The sequence below is a fragment of the Leptonotus elevatus genome, chromosome 10 (assembly GCF_054856555.1).
Source record: "Leptonotus elevatus isolate MCC_2025b chromosome 10, RoL_Lele_1.0, whole genome shotgun sequence".
Taxonomy (NCBI): domain Eukaryota; kingdom Metazoa; phylum Chordata; class Actinopteri; order Syngnathiformes; family Syngnathidae; genus Leptonotus; species Leptonotus elevatus.
Genome location: NC_141248.1, coordinates 10,050,773 through 10,071,837, shown reverse-complemented (window position 1 = coordinate 10,071,837; position 21,065 = coordinate 10,050,773). Strand labels below are relative to the sequence as shown.

Genomic DNA, 21,065 nt, shown 5'->3' with positions numbered 1-21,065 from the left:
TCGCAAAATGAGGTGGTCGGCTTGCGGAGTGTGGTCTCTTTGAGCCTCCGTAGTGCGCTTGGTTCGGCTGCATTCAATGACATAGCGACACCTTGTGGTGAACTTTTGCACACTATCACTTTAAGTTATTGCCATTACTCGTCCAATACGTTTGTGTTACGTAGGTGCACAATCATGGACTCTGCAAAATTTACTGTTGTGTTGTCGCGGTGTAGATAGGGAGGTAAGATAAATACAAGATTAAAAAGCAAAGGTGAATTCCTGGTGTTGTTTCAACGAGTTACTCTACGATCATGTTATGTCTTTGCATTTAATTAGGCCAGCCTAAGCCGCACACTCATTTAATTCTGCATGGTCCCATCTTGGCAGGGTAGATGGCCAATCATCTCAAAGGTCGTACTCTGGAAGAATATGACACACACATAAGCACACACGCACACACATTTTTATGTATTAAAATTCAATTGATATGCCTGCTAAAGTTCAATTTAACGGGTCCTAACAGCGATAAATAGTGAGTCCTCCAAAATGACAAAGATCACACGATAAAATGGTTCACTTCATAGACTTACATAATTGTATTTATTTATCTAATATAGTATATTTGCGCATGTGTTGAAGGTTCTCTGCAACCTGTAAGGAATGCATCAATTAAGATGACTGAGATATATTTATGTGATGAGCATAGAAAAATAATACATCCAATACACGCTGACACAAACAAGCGGGGCTATTTCAAAATTAATTCCATGTGAGAAAGCAGTCCAAATCAAATGCCAAGATGGGAATTAAAGCTCGGGTCAAGGACATTAAAACTTGCAATCTCTTCAGCGTGTGATCTTTAAAACACACACTGAGTCAGTGTTGGCAGGTTAACAATGCTTGAGTGATGGAGGTCAGACTTAATAGAGTGAAATGCCACTGGAATAAAAGAATTGTGCTGTGCAGCCTTTTGTTTATGATTACAAAACATATGCGGCCTTTGCCTTTAATACCGCGACTGATATATTTCATTGCAATGTTCAATCACTGGTCACGTCATTAGGCATGCCTCGACAATATAATACAAGCCAACAATTGGGCTTTGCCATCTATTGATTTCTTTGATATTGTTGACACGGAATCAGTTTACATGTATATCACCTCAACTTTTTTTTATAGAGCAAATAACCACCGCAGGGGTGTATTTAAAATTGTTGAGCTGTGGCCTCAGGGCAATGGATGGCGGTGCTCCAGACTAACATTTTTTTACAAAGTAACCCCTAACTTAAATTTTTAGGAGCGCTGGAAGAAAATATAGGGAAGCACATGGTAAATGGAATATTCATATTTTACTCCATTTTCACTATGTTACTTTACTGATAAATACGTGCAGGTACGACAATGTTTTCAATTCACATTTTACTGGGGAAGTTTTGACAAAACATATAATCTACGTATGAGTAATACTAGCCTGGCAAGCCACGCCCACTTTCTTGAAAGGTCTGGAAAGGCTGTCATTGACCGCGATTCGGCCCGGCTCGCAACAGCCGGGCAAATCCAATTAGTTTATTTGCTGTGATGTATTCTTCGTGAGCAACGTCCCTCTTCTGTGCTGGAGCGAAGTCCGTCCTCATAACATTCAAAATCAAGTTTTTACTGCAACAACGTCATAAGTCTCTCTTCTACTAGCCATGTACGTTCGCTCTTCACCGATTGGTTCTTTCCACTGTCTGTTCGGTCAGGTTTGCCCCGTCTCAAAAATGCACTTCATAGCAACTGTACCCAGACTCACTCGCCGATGAGTCTGGTTTCCAGGTTTAAGTTATACAGCTTAAACGCTAAAAATGTAAAGTCAAACCAGCTGCACAACTAGCATCAGAGAAATGTCACACAATTTGCCGTTGAATTTGTCCGCCTGACGAAGATGCAGGTAGCGTCTGTTCAGTTCCCATTCGGAAACAGTAATGTCAAGCCTGGCGTAGTCGGGCGTACGGCGCTCGGAGCCTTCCTCCCTCTACAAATGAGAGAGGCCGCTACACTTGGCCGGGGAAATGATTTATTCCATCCCACAAACGGCCATTATGCCCAGTTCTACCGGCGCAAAGTTTACAAAAATAGCTAGTGTTTCATTGCGAGTGTTTTGGAACGATGCCGCTTGTTTGTGCATTCGCGCGCACCACAGCTTTAGTAGAGCACTTTAGCGAGTCAATAAACGAGAGCACTGCCAAGTACTTCTACTTCTTTCCTGCCGCCTGGGCACTATTTTCTCCAGCAATGCCTTACTCTTGCTTAGCTGGCGGCCGGTGGTAGCGCTAAATAGCTTAGCATGCTAAACACTATTGCTAGCTTGGTAAATATACTTACCAGCACTCATTATGCTACTTGTTCACCATTCGGTCCTGGCTGGCAGTGTTGTTGCCAACGGACAGGATGCTGTGCGCGACGTAGTCCGCTCCCTAAGCTGATTGGCTGCCGTGAGGCGAAGCGCCAAGAAAGTTGACATTTTTCAACTTGGGCGAAAAGGCTCCTGGATGAATTATTGAAGGTGCATTCAGGCTCATTTCCCTGGAACACAAAAAGACAATAATCCCGTCTCTGACCCCTGCGTGCGTACGTGTGTTTTTACGTGTGTGTCCGACTCCTTACTGGTTGACTTAACATGTGTGATTAGCAAATAGAACGCAAGCCTCGGGCCCTCCTACTTGACACATTTAGGTCTCACACGCGCGCATGCACATCATACAAGCATACCGGTATCATTAGCTATTCTAATATCAGCAAGATGTGTTCACTTTGTTTATTGTTTATTAATGTTTATGACTTGAATGGCAGCCTCTTCTATTGAAACTATTATATGATGAAATTACTTAACAGAACAAATCAAACATTTTATACTTTCGGCCCATATTCAGAATGCTTGTGTTCTCCATCTGTTTTTGCAATCTTAACTTAAAGAGGAAGACCAAGAGTCTAATCGGTATTGATTACCTCATGTTGTGTTCTCCACATAAAAAAAAAAGAAAAAAACCTGCTTCCCAGAAAAATGTGTATGCGTGTGTGTAAGCCTCTTCATAATTGTGGGAAGCATTCCCACATATGTTATTGTGATTTTTATTCTACACGCTTTTTTTTTTGCAGTGTAACGACTCCCAGATAATACTTCCAATTTACACCGTTGAAGTTTGGACTTGCTTTCACATTACTACAGTATTCGCACAATTTAACTTTAAATATCAACTTTTCCCCATTCATTTTCATTGGGACAGATATTGAAATTTCATTTGATGACCATTTTCAAAATAAATTCGCCATTAGCCAAGTCAAGTTAGGTCAGTGCTTATAGCACTTGTCTGCCACCACGGCGAACCTGGGTTCAAACGCCGCTTGGACCACATTTTAGTTCATTGGATGGTTCGACACCAACTGACTATCAGATCAGGAAATGGATTATAATTTCTCTGAAATGATTAAATCCCACTTTAGACAGATTGCAGTTCAAGTTTTCTTTTTATTCATTTGTCATTTAACTACAATTAAAAGTGTGTAATTTTCACATCATTTATCTTTCAATTTACTTCATAAGCACATGCATTCAGCTTTTCAGCATTCCCACGCAATTTCTGCAGAAATTGCACTTTGTCTAGTTAATCACGGTGCCATTGTTAAACCGTGCTGTTCATTTCTTGTAATCTGCTAGTTGGTGTTCTTCGTCAAGTCATCGACCAAATGCAATAAAATAAGTCAAAGAGAAGCATTACTTGACATGTGTGATAGTTGTATTCCCTTATTTTTTACAATTCCCTTCGAAATGGAAGAGATCATTAAGTTGTTATATTGGAAGTATGGATGTGTCTTGTTAATTCATGCCTCGGGTTGTGTACGAGAGTGAGTGTGTTATTGATTGTCACAGATGTTCGTCATGGCCTCCATGTCACAGATGGCCAGTCAAGTCGTCCTCACTTGTTCTTATGTCATCTTGGTATGTCATTAGATATGCAGGGGCTTGTACATGTTGCATGTTTTGTGTGTGTGCGTATGACTCGTACGCCTGCTGCTGACCACCTGCTACCTCCGTTTTTTTTTTTTGTGTTACCAAACACCAAATTCTACTTTATGTTTGTTTATGTCGTTGACACTGACAAACATGTCAAGAAAATCTTTCATTTCTCACGAGTAGTGGTATTAAATCAATTGGAGATGTGTGATCCAATTATTTGCATATTGTCTGTGTGTGTTTTTTGGGCGATGGAGGCATTAGGGGGTGGGGGGGGGGGGGTGGAGAGCGCTGAGGTTACAGAGAGGTTTAACGGGCTAAATGAATAAATGACCTGAGCCTCCGCTTGGTCCATGTGTCCCCCGCTAACTCATTAACTGAAGAAAAAAAAAGCGCCACACCTTCTGTTGAAGGAGACAAAACATGGGGATTGGAGTTAACGTGTGCCTTTAGGGTGGGTGGGGGGGGGGGGGTAAAGTGACGGGGGTTAGGGTGCAAACAATAGGCTTGGCACGTGTTTGACTTGACAATAAGGAAAGAAGAGTGTGACGCATGTTGGACACGCACACACAGTATACTGCTGCCACATCCTGCTGACAACGTAGCCGCTTTCACACGGAATTTCCGCTAGGGATGGTGATGGCGGCGCATCAGAGGCGAAGTAGTAGACCGACTGTATCCTCATGTTGTTCTGTCCATTTTAGCCAGAACTATCCAAAGCATTATTCACATATTACCATTGTGGTTTACCACTTTAAGATAACCCGAATCCTGGCCAACCCCTGACTATCACGTAGCTCTGCCACTAAATACTAGCCGGGTTTACATGGAGACTTTTTAGTCATTCCGATTGAAATCATTCCGAATGAAGATCTCTGGTCACCTGTTTACATGTGACGTGATCCATTCCGATCTGCCGTTTATATTAGGGGTGTATATTGCCGAGTACCTGGCGATTCGATCCGTATCACGACTTATAGGCCACGATTCGATTCGATACGATTAATCCCGATACAAATCTATAAATTGATTATTGCGATTTTTACTTACATTTAGAAAATACTAATCGCTACTTGTAAATGTACACTGTAAGATTTGTAAGAACATTTATTTATTCATCTGAAACTTCAGGCTTATAACTGTGAGTATTTAACAAATGGGTTGCAATCGGTTTCATGTTTGAACAGCATTGATATAAAATGTTAAGGCTTAATGTTCCATTAATATAACAATATTCCATGCTTAAAGTGTGAACCTTAACCCAAAGTAAGACATTTTGTTGAATATTTTCATTAAAAAAATGTATGTTTAAACATCGATTCGGACGCATATCGAATCGATTAGACAATTGCGCATTGTAATATCGCGATATATTGCCAAATTTATATATTTTTTAACACCCCTAGTTTATATGTTCCCCCGTTTAATCAGATCAGCCCTGTGACAGCCGCGGGACGCACGGGCATCGATCACGTGATTTATAAAGATGGAGTTCATTCCTCATTTAGCACAGTAGTTTTGATGGTGTTAACACTTTTATTGAAGCAACATCTTGATAAAAAAAAACAAGTTTCAAGTACTTAAAAACAAGTTCTTCCCTCGCAGACAAGCTCTGGGGAGACGCCGCCATTTTAGTTTTGCAAATGGATTAATGGACCGCTACCTATGAATTGTGGGCTGGTCTCTCGGGGTAAAAGAGGAAAATAATAATTAAATAGCTTGGCATCAGCCCCGAAAGACACCAGCCCACCGGGCATGTGCCCTGTATGCCAGATAGCCAGTCCAGGCACCAAAACTTGCAGTTGTGATGAAAATGTGTTTTTTAAAATTCAAATATTGTTCCAAAGTGCAATCATTTTCTTCAACATGGCTCAACACTTATTACAGTGACCACCAGAGGTCAGTTTGTAACTGTATCTCACTAACCAATCTCAGTATGTCGAAATTAGGGTTGGGTTTTAAAAATCGAATAATCAAAATCGAATTGATTTTCCTTTTTGATCCGATATCAATTCATGAAACCAACTAACATTACATGGTATGAGCATCAGCATCAATGGCCAAATCTTCTTTATTTATTTAATTGTATATAACTTCTATTTACATGTCAGTGCTTCCCACGCCAGATCCGTTTGCGAAGCTGATTATAACTGTAGACATACGCACAAGGGCAATGTTAATTAAAGATGCTGAACTTTTGACTTTCTAGATGTAGCCAATTGCATGTCACAAAATTACATCCTGATTATTACAGAATACTGAACAAAGTAAAACATACTTAGCTACATATTTTTAACTAAATATTCCATATTGTATAGGGGTGTTAGAAAAAATCGATTCGGCAATACATCGGGATATTACAGCACGCAATTCTCGAATCGATTCAATATGCGGTAGAATTGATTTAAAACATTTTTTTTTAATGGAAATATTCAACAAAACGTCTTACTTAGGGTTAGGATTCACACATTAAGCATGGAAGAATGTTATATTAATGGAACGTTAAGCCTTAATATTTTATTTCAGTGCTGTTCAAACATGAAACAGACTGCAACCTGTTTGTTTAATGCAGTGGCTCAGTTATAAGCCTGAATTTTAAGATAAATACATTTTCATACAAATCTTACAGTGTACATGTACAAGTTTGTCTAATTTGTATCTTCTAAATGTGAGTAAAAAAAAAAATCGCAATAATCAATTTATATTTAATTAATTTATATATCGGGATTAATCGGTATGGAATCGAATCGTGACCTATGAATCGTGATACGAATCGAATCGCCAGGTACTCGGCAATTCACACCTCTAATATTGTATATGATTGAAACAATCAAAGGAACAATTAAAAACACTTAACCCATCTCCCCTCAGCCAGTGCTATCCTAATCACGTTATCTCACGATTTCCTGAAGTCTCTCCATAATCAATATTTATAAATACAACACATCATTTTAACGGTGATGTTTGTCTTGTGCTAACTTGTACGTTAAAATGTAGCCAGCGAGCCATCTCTGTGTGTTTGTGAGCCAGGTTTTGGGCATGGCCAGACATCCAGCATCAATGTAGCCATAGCAACAGTATCGCAATAACCGCTGTGCCTCTTGTTTATTGTGAAGCTCGCTCTCTGGAACAGCTGCTCCCTCACATGGCCTGCCTCACCTTTTCTCTCCCTGTCCTTGTTCCTTTGCTGCTACGACGGAGGTTTCACGTGGCATGTTACACGTGCCTCGCGCAAACCAAAACCAGTCATTGAGTTTATGTTCTGAAAAGTTCCGTCCGAACTTCTGCTGGATAGTTTACATGAATGTCTGCTCTACTATTATTTAAGTAGCACTAAGGAACTTTTAAACCTTCTTTATCATTTTGACTGGCACCAAGCAACTTTGAGGAGGATGGTAGGAACAGTGCCACACAAAAAACTACAAATGCGGTGACAGCTTTATGGCATACATCACTTCCCCTTTTACCCATTCGTTACAAAGACAGAAGTCAATTTAGAAAAAAATAAAAATAAAATAAGTTTGAATGTTGACGCACGAAAAAAACGATGCAATGCGCTTGTCCTCATGGGAAATGTTGTAACATTACCACTTTTGTCCATATGGCGGCGGCGCCATAATCAACATAAACTGAAAGTTCCTTAGTGTTGCTTTAAAGTGTGTGTGGGAGGCTCTGGGACACATTTCAATATGTTGTTATTAAACAATATAATATGTACGCCAAAATGAACGGTTCCTCAAATCAATACATATCAACCAGAAATGTCATTATTTTTGAATTACGCACCGGAAATCTTCCCAGAGGGGTTTTCACAGAGGCCAAACCAGATATGACGTAGTAAAGCCATGTATTTTATTTGTGTGTAAATCTTTTTATTCAGAATTTTAATAATTTTTTGGAAGAACACAGTAATGTTGTCAAAATACTATAATTGTAGCATTCAACAGGCGAAAACAAATAAACAAACACACCAAAGGATCGCATAGAAACAGACACAAATTTGAAGAACATAAGCATATACAGTAAATATTAAAAGCTGTGCATTTTTTAACATGCTGGCTGTGTGTGTGTGCATGTGTTTTTTCTCCTCCTCTCATTTTTAAATTAATTAATTATTCTGTCTCGTTGCTTTGCCGGTTTTTGTGTTTTTACACGAATGGCAACTTCTACCATTCAGAAAAGAAAAAACGGTAACTAAAATGTTAACAGTAACACACACGCGTGCACACGCACGCACAAAGCGTGAATCGAGCATTTACTTGAATGTATTTATGTAACACTTTAACACTTTTAAATGTCATCTTACTGTTAATTTGTTCAGTGCTGCTCATATGACAACATGATGAGTTAGCCAGGACATGCATCTAGCACACACACACGCACACGCTAGAGAGAAAACTAGTGAAAGCGAGGGAGAGAGTGAAAGAGAAAACATAAGTGATTTTGGCGCCAGTCCTAAACTCCTTGTTTGTACAAATGAGACAACTCACTGCTCATCAAATTAGAGGGAAATAAACAAGAGAGGACTGTGGGAAGGTTGAGGATGTCCTGGTTCCGTTGCACTTTGTGGTACTGCGTTACAAAGACAATTCCTGTGTTGTTGTTATTTCCTCTCTTAGTCCTAAAAGTGATTTGCCTCCACATTTTTTTAATTGCCTGCCCCCATTTTACCCACTCACTTCCGTCTCTGTGTCTGTTGAAGGGCCTATTAATTGATTGGCGGCCGTGGCTCAGGGTGTAGACACGGTCGTTCGGTAACCAGAAGGTTGGCTGTTCAATCCCCGAGGCACGTGTCCTTGGGCAAGGCACTTCACACACATTGCCTCCAGTGCTGCTCACACTGGTGTATGGAAGGTGCGAATGTTTGGTGGTGGTCGGAGGGGCCGTAGGTGCACACTGGCAGCCACGCTTCTGTCAGCCTGCTCCAGGGCAGCTGTGGCCACTTTAGTATCTTACCGCCACCACAGTGTTAATGTGTGAGTGCATGAATAATGTATCCATTGTGAAGCGTCTTTGAGTTTCTAGAAAGAAAAGTGCTATATAAATCTGATGCATTATTATTATTAATGTGGGATTTTATGATGTACACAGTGTATGTGTCAAGGTTTTTCACTAGACATGAATGGATTTTGTCTCAAATTAACTAATTCACTGCCAATGACGACTATAGACGTAAAAAGTTCATGTGAACATTAGTTTTTTTCATTTCGTTAATTTTGTATAGACTTTGCCAGCCCCATTGTTTTATCCTGTTTTTACCAAGGGTGCGTCCCGGTTTTGGGCCATGTTTGTCAATCACGCATTTGTCATAGCGATTCATATGAACAACAAATTAAATAGGAATTTAACTGTTAAATTCCTTCCTATTTACATTCACATTTGCATTCTCACGTTCATCCGCATCTAATCGCTAACAGGCGTCTATTCGTCATACCAGAAGTAGAACTACTTCCTGCAGCCATGTCTAAGAATAATAGGAAATGTAGTCGTACTAGCGGCTAGGGTAATGCCGCAGTCACCGGCCAGACACAACGCAAGCCGAGTATTTCCAATGCTCCAATGTGGGGTGGGCTCGAGGTAAACGGCGCAGACATCTTCCAATAGCTGCTGGGACTGAGCAAAACATAACAGTTTTGTGGATAATAGTGAGTGAATTGACTTGTTTAGCGCTGTTGAACTGTCAACAAAGATAGCATATAGCTAAAGCATTAACCCAACCACCTGGCCAACTGGCCATCGGTAATCTTGGAAGTTTTCCAAACGGCCGGTCCATTTTCTGGATAAATATTTATGGGCATATGTTGCCAGCCACCATGCGCACTTCCTCTCTCCCGGTGACGAATAGGATTTTCCGTCTGTCCGTACCCCTCGTTGACAAATATTTTTTGGGGATGGATGGAGAATCTGGTGACTATAGTATGGAGGACCAAAACTGCCAAAATAAAAATAAATAAATGACTAAATAAATGACTAAATAAATGACTAAATAAATGACTAAATAAATAAATAAATATATAAAATAATAAATAAATACATAAAGACATAAATAAATGAATACAAGTGAAAATATGGATATTAGAAAATACAAAAAAAATAGAAATATAAATAAAAACAACAAAATATCCACTAATAAATAAATAAAAGTAAAAAAAAAAATAATAAATTCAAAAATAAAAATACATATAAAAATAAATGTTGAAACAAATATAAAAATAAATATATAAATATAATTAAATATCACTCAATAATGAACCCCGCACTGCTCTCACATTTATTTTTTTCATGCTGCATACACTCTGTCAGAACAAAATGTTATTCAAATGAGGGGGCGGTCCTAAGCATCTCTTGGGTTGGGCTCCGCCATTGTATTATATTTATTTGTGTATTTATTTCGACATTTATATTTATTTCTATTTTTGGAATCTCGTTTTTATTTTTGTATTTATTCTTACTTTATTTATTTATTTATGGATATATATATATTTTGTTGTTTTTCCAATCTATATTTATTTTTTATATTCGTTTTTGTTTTCACTTTTATTAATCAATTAATTAATTTAGTCATGTATTTATTTTTTATTTCAACAGTTTTGGTCCTCCATACTCTAGTGTTAATGCAGACACAGAAGTTCTGAATTAATATTAACATGATTTGTAGGCGATTGTCATAACGTTGCCAAGACAGTTACTTGAATGTGGGTTTCTCCTCCCCTGTGTTTCTTAAGAGACTGCACTGATATGCCTCTGTGTGTTATTTGAGAAAAGGCTGTTGCTGTACAATGGTACAGTCGTGTGTTCTCTCTCTCTCTCTCTGTCGTTTATCTTACTGTACAATTCACAATGCTCCTTCACGTGAACAAAGCCTAATTGACAGTAGCCCACACACATGCCTAGCGTGGCACGCACGCTTGACGCACAGACACAAACACACATTCTAATGTTTACAAGACTTGTTTATATTTTAATGAAGGGAATGAACTTGCATTCATCCACCCACACAAAATATAGAATGTGTATTTGTGGGTCTAATCGTGTTTTATGTGCTCTGTACATTGTTTCAGGTAGAGGGTACGTACACACAACCCCATACGCATACAATGTATTTATAAAACAACAGGCGCACGCTAATTAAAAATTGTCATAGGCTTGTGACTAATGACTACTTCCTCTCTGCATAATACTGAGGGGTCCTAAATGAGTCATAAATCTGTGTGTTTATGTGTGGCCAATGCCCTGGGTAGACTCTGACCCGACACCTGGTTCAATAACCACACGGAAACAGTTGCTGTGTGTGTGTTTGTGTGTGTGTGTGTGTGTGTGCAGGGGTCATTGCAGAGTTAATTAAGGCAAGGAACCCCTGGGCATAAATCGTTTACGTTGTCCTAATTTCTTCTATCCTTCCTCACATTTCCTTTCCTTCCCTATTTGTTTAATTATTTTTCAATACAGAATCATGGCATATTTATATATATATATATATATTTATTTATTTATTTTTTACCCAGTGGATACGAGCAGCACAGGTTTTTGTCTCTGACTCAAACAATTTTACATTTTTCCTTAATTAATTTTTTTAATTAGTGTGATTAAAAAACATGTTATATCTTTGGTCTTGCTTGTTATTGTAAGAATCAAGCTAAGCCTGTAATCCAAATAGTTTATTCATCATAATAATAAATGACACTTAAATTGCGCTTTGGAAGACACGTTATTATTTTGAAAAGTATAACTTTAACTTTATAAAGTATAACTGAAGTGATCAGTTTGCTCTTGTGTGGAGCATTAATGTCACATGAGGTGCGGCAGTAGGACCCAAACACAGACAAGATAAGGGAGTTGGAAAACAGAGCATCTTTATATACAAAAAAAACAACAACAACCGACAAAAGGGCTGGATTCAGATGGCCTTGAAGAAAATGGATGCAAAGAAGTAAGAAAACTTACAGACAAATGTTTCATTCCGTAACTCTGTCTATGGCAATGCACAATTCAATATGACAGAATAAAGGCATATATGGTAAAAAAAAAAAAAGAGTCACTCGACAATCTAAAAGTGAATAATATAGGCACATCACAACTGCATAGCAACTGACCACATTATCTATCTATACTGTATAGATAAATATACATGTGCAATTTGACATACTTAATGCCAGGAAATACGTGCGAGAGAGAGAGAGAGAGAGAGAGAGGGAGGGAGAGAGAGAGAGAGAGAGAGAGAGAGAGAGAGAGAGAGAGCATTGCATTGCATTGCATGTCTGGAAGTGTGTCTGTTTGTTGTTTATTGTGTGCAGAAATGAACAGGTCAACTGCTGCAGTCCATCTGGACACAAGTTGATGTCCTTGCTTTGTCTGCTTGTTGTGTGTGTGTGCGTGTGTGTGTGCGCGTGTGTGTGCGTGTGTGTCTTGGCGCACGTCTTAAGGAAACTCAGAAGGGAGATGAGGTCTGCCTTTTGTTGCCAGGGCATATGATATATTGATATGCAAGGGTGATTTGCATGACACAGCTCTGACATATTGAGGTGTTGGGGGCAGGGGTGGGTTCTTGACAGAGGCTGAAAATGTTGGCGGAGGTCAAGAGGACACATTAGCGCACTTCAGTAAAAAAATAAAACATCAAAACTGTCTCTGTCTGTACTGAAGGCCACTGCAATCACTTTTTCTCATTGCATCATGTCACTCCATTTGTTACATTTAATATCATGAACATTTTTATTTATTTTATAAAAAATAAAAAAGAAAAACCTATTATAGCTGTTCCTATTTTAGCCATGAATAAAAGTCCAACTACTGTGTTTAATTTTGAGATCAGCTCAAGTAAGCAGAGGTAGCAAATCCAAGTCCAGAAAGTAACAACCCTGCCACAGTTTGGCTTTAGCCCCTTGTGCTAGCTAGCAAGCTCCCTAGCTAGCTCCCCCGGGTGCTTGGATATGTTAGAGTAGACAATATTAAGTATTGTACTCTTTGCGTGTTCAATTAACTGAATGGTGAGATTCTGGTGAAGAAGTCCCTTTGCAAAGGTATCATTATAACAGAAGCTTCTGATGACAACAATTGACGACACTGAAGCCGTGTTCCATCAGATTGTGTGTCGTCTACTCCGGCACATCATTATTTATTGAAAAGTGGGTGAAAAAGTCTCCTCCCATCAGCCCACAATACATTTGTTTACAACTCAGTAAAAACAAGAGAATTCCTCTCTCCTCCCTTCTGCAAGTTCCCATAGCTATAAATCAGATTAGAGAAAAACAATAATCAGCCTGTGCCTCCCTTTCCGACAGAGACAGGTACCAGACACATACACTCCCTTATTTTCTCAGGAGTGTGAGACAGATACAATAGACAATCCCATTCATTGAGCTCCACAGCTATAACTAAATCCAAAACGGCTAAAATATAAATTGAAACTGAAAAACAATGTTAATAACTTAACAGATACCTGCTAGGGAGCTAGCTAGCTAGCACAAGGGGCTAAAGCCAAACTGTAGCAGGGTTTTTACTTTCTGGACTTGGATTTGCCACCTCTGCAAGTTTTGATACAGTACTGTTTCATTTCAATAAATAATATATAAATATGAAATTTAAATCTCAAACTAGGCACTGTCTTAAAAATACATACTTTTTAGGGATGGAATTGTATTAAGTCATGTCTGAAATCAGTTGGTGACATGCTTAAGTACTGAAAAAATGTCAACCCAACTGTCAGTCTGGCTCTTAATCTGGAAAATGTTGTAGTTTGGCGTTTTTTTGTTTTTTTTTGCCTACTCAATGCCCAATAACACACATGCACACACAAATATGGGTGCACACTAATTTACCGTGACTGACCTTCCTTCCAGCCATGTCGCATCCACGAGAAATCTCAGATAGCCTACAGCTAAAGGGGGAGCGTTCTCGCCTGTACTACATACGTGGGCAGCTCTGGGTTGATGTGTGTGTGCTTGTGTGTGTGTGTGTGTGAGAGTGAGAGAGAACGAAATAGAGTTTTCAGTATGCACGCTTGCCTTGCCTTCATGCATGATCAGCCCTGTCTTCTCGGTGACCTGTGCATTTTGCGTGTGAATGTGTTCATGCATGGCTGCCGTGTGCTTGAGCTTTTGGTTACGTGTTTATGTGTTCACAGTGTGACAGGAATGCATGGATTCATGTCATCAGGAAGTCACACGTACTGGCACGACACTACGGAATCAAGAGAATAGACTGTTGGCAATAAAGTCATACATTTTCATGGAACGTATGTAGGTCAGTGCTGGGGATTGTGTTTAGGCCAGCAGAAGACATTGCTGGCCCTGAAAAATAACATTTGACAAAGGCCACATCGTTTGCCTGCCTTGTTCATTTTGCTTTTGACACTTGGTGGGTGCTGCTCTTGTAAGACGGGCAAAGTGAAGAGGACGATTAGTAAGGCCTGCCGCACGCCGCAATGTTGTGCATTGTGCGGGGGATCTGCCCCTAGTTTTCATATGTGGCCAATGGTTGACCACTGGCATTGCTTGGAATTTTAGAAATTGGAATCATCGGTGCATGGCAATGGCAACATTGCACTGCAATCAGCAAATTAAAATGAGGCAACATTTGCTATAATTTAACAATGATGACAAACATCATCTTTTTTTGTATGAATAACAACATAAAATGATTTAACTATTTACAAGTAAAATAGTAACATAAAGAACATTTGTATGAATAGTCACTTACAGCGAGAAATTGTGTGAATTGCATTTAATTGTTCTGGGCCGATGGCCACCTTAACATCCTGGAAAATCCAGCTTTATAATGTATTTTTCTTATCATCTTTAAAGGGGAAGGCAATCATGAAAAAATCTTGAAAATAATATGTTATATGTGACCTCAGAAGTCTAAACATGACATTCTGATTAATATTAAATTTTTGGAATATGAGTTATGAAGCAAAATCCAGCCATTTTTATCCATCTCAGGGGATGGCCATTTTGATTGATACCTGAGCTCTGAGCAACTGTGATGTCATTTTTACTTGACAGTAAGTGGCCAAATGGCAAAATGGCCGCCTTCTATATTGATAAAAACTGCTGGATTTTGCTGCTTAACTCATATTCCGCTACCACAAGATTAACCAGAATACAATATTGAAACTAGAACATATTATTGTCAAGAAATGTATTTTGAGTTGACTTACCCTTGAAAGAGAAAATATTATGGAAGATTACATTTTTATTGTTTGCACTGTACACAAATAGTGCCATCTAAATGTGCCACATTAGTTGTGCACTAGAGCCTCAATATGGCAGAAGCACATTTGCACTGTGATATGGACATTTGGAGGAGAACGACCCATTTCGCAACGTCACGAGTTTCGATCGACACGTAAACGCCGTGCGAAGGTTTCTCCCGTGACGTCACCCAAGCACCGCGCGACAAAAATCACAACGAGGACAGAGAAAAACTTTATGTGGTTGCTGTTTTTCTCTGCTTTTTATTTTATGTACTTGACATGGATGGATGGTTTGAGTGAGAGGAGACGGCGTCTAGATGAACAATTTGAAAAGGCTAACAGTAGAGTGGAACGAAAATAGGCAAAGGATTATTAAGAGAATTGTTTTGGTGGAAGAGACTTAAGCCGAGAATGCATCAAAAAAAAATTTGCCAATCAGCACGAAATCCCGATCGTGAGTTTTTTGGGCCGGCGAAGTACCTACCCTCGAGTAGGACCTCCGCTCGTCCCTGTAAGTTCCTGTAAATGTGGCCCGGTTGGGAAGGCTCCTGCAATGGAGACGCGCACATACGGGGGCTAGCCCCGTAAATTTACCCCGAAGTTCCTGCGGTGGAAACGCGGCTATAGATGAATTAATTCTGTTCTTGCAGAATTATAGCGAGAGGCGCTTTGTGCATTTTTATCTGATAAATATGTTTGTGCTTTTTTCTCTCTCCCTAAGACAAGATCGAAGATGACATTTTCATCCGTTGCCGTGATTGGTCAAAACAAACGTGCATAAGATGCTGCATCGTCCAATCAGCTCGAAGTATTGTTCAGCAAGTCCCTCCTTTCACAAATGGATCTGCTGAGTTAAGTTCCAGATTCATAATGCGAAGAACTCCCTTGAGTGAATCACAATTATCAATCCGGCTCTTGCCAGGTTACCCGCTGATCGCGCCATAAATTGCTCTTCATTTGCACGCGCAGTTTTCTCTCTCTTAACATACTATATATTTCCTCTAATCATATATTTGCACATACATGCCCACAAAGTTTGACAGTTGAGTGCAGTTTTCACCTGATTTATCACACCTGGCAATGCTGGATTTGCTGATGGGTGGCACGCTGGAACACCTAGGGAGGCAATGTTGACATTTTGAGTTAAATGTGTTTCTTATTTAATGGGCAGAAGTGTTTCGTAAAATAAATGAAGACAAAGTTCTATTTATCTGTTTATTTTTTTTTTTTATGAAAATACCTCAACGTGCAATTTAAGGCACATTCCCTTCCTTTATCATGGAGAGTGAATTACAAAGTAGCCTTGGTCCAGAATATTGAAAAATAATTCAAGTAAGCCAGCAGGTACCAGCTGTCAAACTTACTTACCTGCCAGACACTCATTGGTAACGCTAACAACTAGCCGCTAGCCACTTACGTTGGAGACTTCTGCCATATCATACAATGACGGCGACGTAATTAATTAGCGGTTTCTTAGCATCCTAAATTAGCGATTGAACATGAGTTTGGGATAGTGTTGTGTTGATGTTGGTTGCAACTTTAATGTCAATCAACTACGATGAATAAATCAAGCTAGCCATCACGCAACGACGTGGGCCAACTTCAAAGTAAAAGTCTACTAAGGCTATTTGCATTGCCATCAATGTATTACTGTATTTGGTCAACTTTATTTTGAAGCTAGGCTAAGAATGTTACATTGAGTATGTTTCAGCTTCCTTGACATGTCAGAATGGTATCGAATGTGAATCCGTGGGGCCTGATACGAACCGACCACGGATCAATGATGATCCGTTGCACCACTACTCAGGTGGTAGCGTGGCAGTCTCCCACGCTGAAGGTTGTGATTTTGTTTCTCAACCCTTGAGTAACTTTTACCCCCCCAAATTCTTTATTTGACTCTCTTCCTAGCGTAAATCTTAGCCTACTCTAAAACGGAGTCAATTTGGTCCCACTCTAAGTAGAGTCAAATTTACTACTTACTGTGCATGTTTTCCTCTGTAAACGACTATAAACGACTGTAAACAATTTTAGATGTAAGTCACACATTTTTAGCCCCGCAAGTGGCAAACATTTGATCCCTTTCTTTTGTTGGTCGGTACAGTTTGCTTTAGATTGTTCAATTTAAAGTACTAGGGTTTTCTGTAAAATCATGTTAATGTGTTCGTTGAGTTTGTGTGCGTGGGTGCGTGTGTGTGTGAGGGAGCATGTTCGACTGCGGTGCGTGTCTGAGGTCATTCATAATTCATGAGGTGGGAGGGGTAAAACGAGGGGGCGGTGACAGATGGAGAAGAGTGTGCGAGGGAAAGCAGAGCTCAGGCTGAGAGGCACTCAGATCTGAAAGCGCGACACAAACAGACTGAGAGATTCAGAAAAAAAAGGAGATGAATGAAAAAGATGGTTAGCAAATGGCCGCATTGACATTTTTTTGGGGGGTTTTTACATCTGTGTTCGATGATTGTGTAGATGATTAACAGCTGTCCAGTCTTTTTTTTCTTTTTCTTTTTTCGGGGATTGATACAGATGGAGATACAATACTGTTTGGCAACCTGGATTGAAGCGTTACATTGAGAAAGGTAGTAGTGTGTACCTGTATACTTGTATGTGTGTGTATTTCAACCTAAAAAGTATTTTCCTCCTGTTATGGTTCTTCTAAAAGTCAATATAAACTTTAAACATTTGACATGATTTGCTATAAATGAACAACATATTTTTTTGTGTGGATATTTATGAATGCTGTGAAAGTTATTTTTTGAATTTTATTTTGAGGCTGTTTGAAGGTAAATGCCACGTGGTTTCATCTGACAGCACTTCCTCGTATGTCCCACACAAATACACACACACACACACATGCGCGCTCACAAACGGACTCATTTGCCAGTCACAAATGATTGGAAAACGTTGATTATGTCGGTTATGTTTTGCGTGCACGCTATTGCATTGGCTACGACATCTACAAGTCCTCAGCTGCTATTGGTTGTTATTTGACATGAAGTGGTCAGGCAGGGTTCAACCTGTCATTCATTGTTAAATTAAGCCTGAGACTGATGACATCTTAATGGTATTCCGTTACCATTTCACTGCCTGAATTACACTCGAATTTGCTACTAATTTTAATGAAAAATATCAAGGGGAATTCGTTCTCATTCAATCCAGCCTACATACGGCTTTGAATGTGTGCTTTTGTTGTGTCCGTTATTATAATGGCAACTTGTAAATAAGCTTTTTGTTGACAATTAAGGAGGTTTTACTACTCAAAATGCATGGATAGACAGCGTTGTCACTGAATTATAGACGTGGAAGAACAATTGTATTTATTATTATTTTTTTTTTACATGTGTATCTGTATACAATGTTGGACCATGAATGTCCAGTGTAGAGTGGTACACATGTTACTCATGCACACACACACTAACATCAACACAGCCCTTTCTTTGTTCTGGAGCAGTGTGGAGCTGAGGTTAATGCACCCAGAAAACAGAAAAAGAAACTGAGAGTGCAAGAGAGAGCGACAGTGAGAAAGACTAATTGCCAATGTGGTCTTTCAGTCTTTCATTGCAAAGGTTTTCTGGAGAGGACTCATATGTCTCCCACCCCCTTCCCACCCTTGCCACAAGAGGGGAAATAAATTGCATTCTGTTCTATGCACATTACGGTCTATAGCTTTGCTCAGTTTAGCATTTTGGATGCTAATTGTATTGCAGTTTAGAAACGTGGGGATTACATTTTTATTTTTGGGTTACAAGTAATACATCTAAAATTACAGCAATGCATGTTGTTTATTGTTACTGTTGCTGCATAGACGATAGTCCAGGGGTGAGTAAACTTTTGTGATCAACGGTGTTTCAATTCAATTTTGAATAATCAATTATACATGTATTATGTATTTTATATCTTGTGCATGAATAGTTTATCTAATATTGAATTATATAGTAAATTCAGAAGGGATTGACACATTGAGCTATTTTAAGCAGTAACATTTTTGCATTTTGTCCAGAATGAATTTTTCTTGTACAATTAATAACTTTAAAAACAATTTTTTCCACTTGCTGTCGACTGAAGATGACATCACCTGTGCTGAGGAAGTAGGTAACGACCAATCACGGCTCATCTGTTTTATGGGTCATCTTCAGTCGACAGCAAGTGGAAAAATTTGTATTTTAAGGTATTAATTGTAGGCTTACATGTAAAATAATAAAGTTACTAAATTCATTCTGGACAAAATATTAACTTTTTGCTGCTGAAAATGGCTCAAGGAGTCAAGTATCCCTTTAATAAATAGAAATGTTCTCTCATTATTTAACTCAGAAGTATGCAATGTTTGTAGTTTATCCGTTTGACCTGCAGGAGTGAATGTGTTGTGAAATAAACACCGAGCATTTGATTGTTACTATAGACTGCATTTCCACAAAGAGAGAATAGTGGATCCATTTGCAAAGTTACACCATTTTTTGGCGTTTCCCATCAGGAGATGCCACAGCGAGTTACACACATCTTTTGTATGGCACAGTTTTTATGACAGGTGCCCTTTCTGATTCAACCCATCTATTTTGTATCTGGGCTTCGGACTGGCACTGGGAGTGGATGGGGGCACGTTACACAATTACATTACATAATGAATTTCCTCAATACTTGATGGTGGGGTATCTTTGGAAATCATTTGTTAATAAAGAAAAATATGATTGTGACACTGATAGACTGAATGACCTTTTAGGTATGTAGGCCAAGTTGGTGGTACTTGAGAAGAATTCTTGCTCAAAGATTATAAGATTAACTGTCATGAAGAGAGGATATACTGTATATGAGGGTATCATTTTATCATACATAAACTGTGAGAGATTTAAAAAAAAATTGTCATCTGTGTAAATGCAGCCTTTTTTTTGGTACTAGGGACCGGTTGGGGGTAGGGCATTTTTTTTTTATTTTTTATTTTTTTAGAGACCAACTTTTTGCAGTACACGTCAGGGTTATTATAATTTTGGAATTTTCATTTTAGTTAGTTTTGATTTTGTTTTGAGTTTTGTTTTTTAAATGTTGTTAGTTTTACTGTAATACGTTTTTAGGGTGGTTTAGTTAGTTGTTATTAGTTTTAAGTATTAAAAAAAATGCTTAGTTTTAGTTAGTTTCAGTATTAGTTTTAGTTAAAAAAAATTGTATTGTACGAAATATTTAAAAAAACATCATGGTAAAATTGAAAAAATACCGCATTTCTTATCTAGCGTTGCATTTCGGTTGAGTTAAATGAAAAATCAGGCGAGCCGAGTCGCTGGAGCCAAAAGTCAAACATGAAAAATTGTCGCCTGAGCGATGTCATCTGAAGGTGCGTTTCTATTGGCTGCTTCTAGATGACGTCACTTCTGCGTAACACACTTTCAAACGTCCTTATTCCGGTTCATATCAAAATCAATCTATTCAAAATCACATTTGAAATCATCCCCAAAGGCTCACACATTAAAATAATTACCAGAGACTAATACGAAGGACATTTTCGCTATATTTATAGTTTTAGTTAGTTTTGTAAATATAAAATGTAGTTTCAGTTTTCGTTTTTTAAAAAGCATTTTCATTTTTATCTTATTTAGTTGATGAAATTTTAGTTTTTTTGAAAAGTAAAATCACCTTGGTACACGTACATATAAATCGAAGTAAACTGCTGTATCATTTGGTTTGTCCCTTTGTTGTACGAACTCCGCCAGCTTGATTATTTCTGATCCATCCGCCACCAAATGACAGCCTGATTCATCACAAGATTACTCCAAGACATACCAAAAATTTCGCTCAACGACTTGAGTTGTATCATGAAAGCAAATTAGCAGAGATTAGGAGATTATACGATGCATACATGGAGCATGTAATGTTATGGAACTTGTGTACCTGGTGAAGAAGCATATGTCTTCA

At 38.7% G+C, this 21,065-nt stretch overlaps 1 protein-coding gene across 17 annotated transcripts in view; it reads left to right on the top strand.

Annotated features, from left to right (window-relative positions):
- Nucleotides 1–21,065, top strand: part of nfasca (neurofascin homolog (chicken) a) — a 121,523-nt gene that overhangs the window by 21,360 nt on the left and 79,098 nt on the right. For 16 of the 17 annotated variants that reach the window (XR_015096387.1, XR_015096384.1, XR_015096385.1 and 13 more), the window contains exon 1: nucleotides 17,500–17,743. The exons of the other annotated variant lie outside the window; for it this stretch is intronic. The gene's annotated coding sequence lies outside the window, so the exon portion shown is untranslated. Of the gene's footprint in view, nucleotides 1–17,499; nucleotides 17,744–21,065 lie in introns of those variants that run through there. 17 annotated transcript variants of the gene reach the window in all.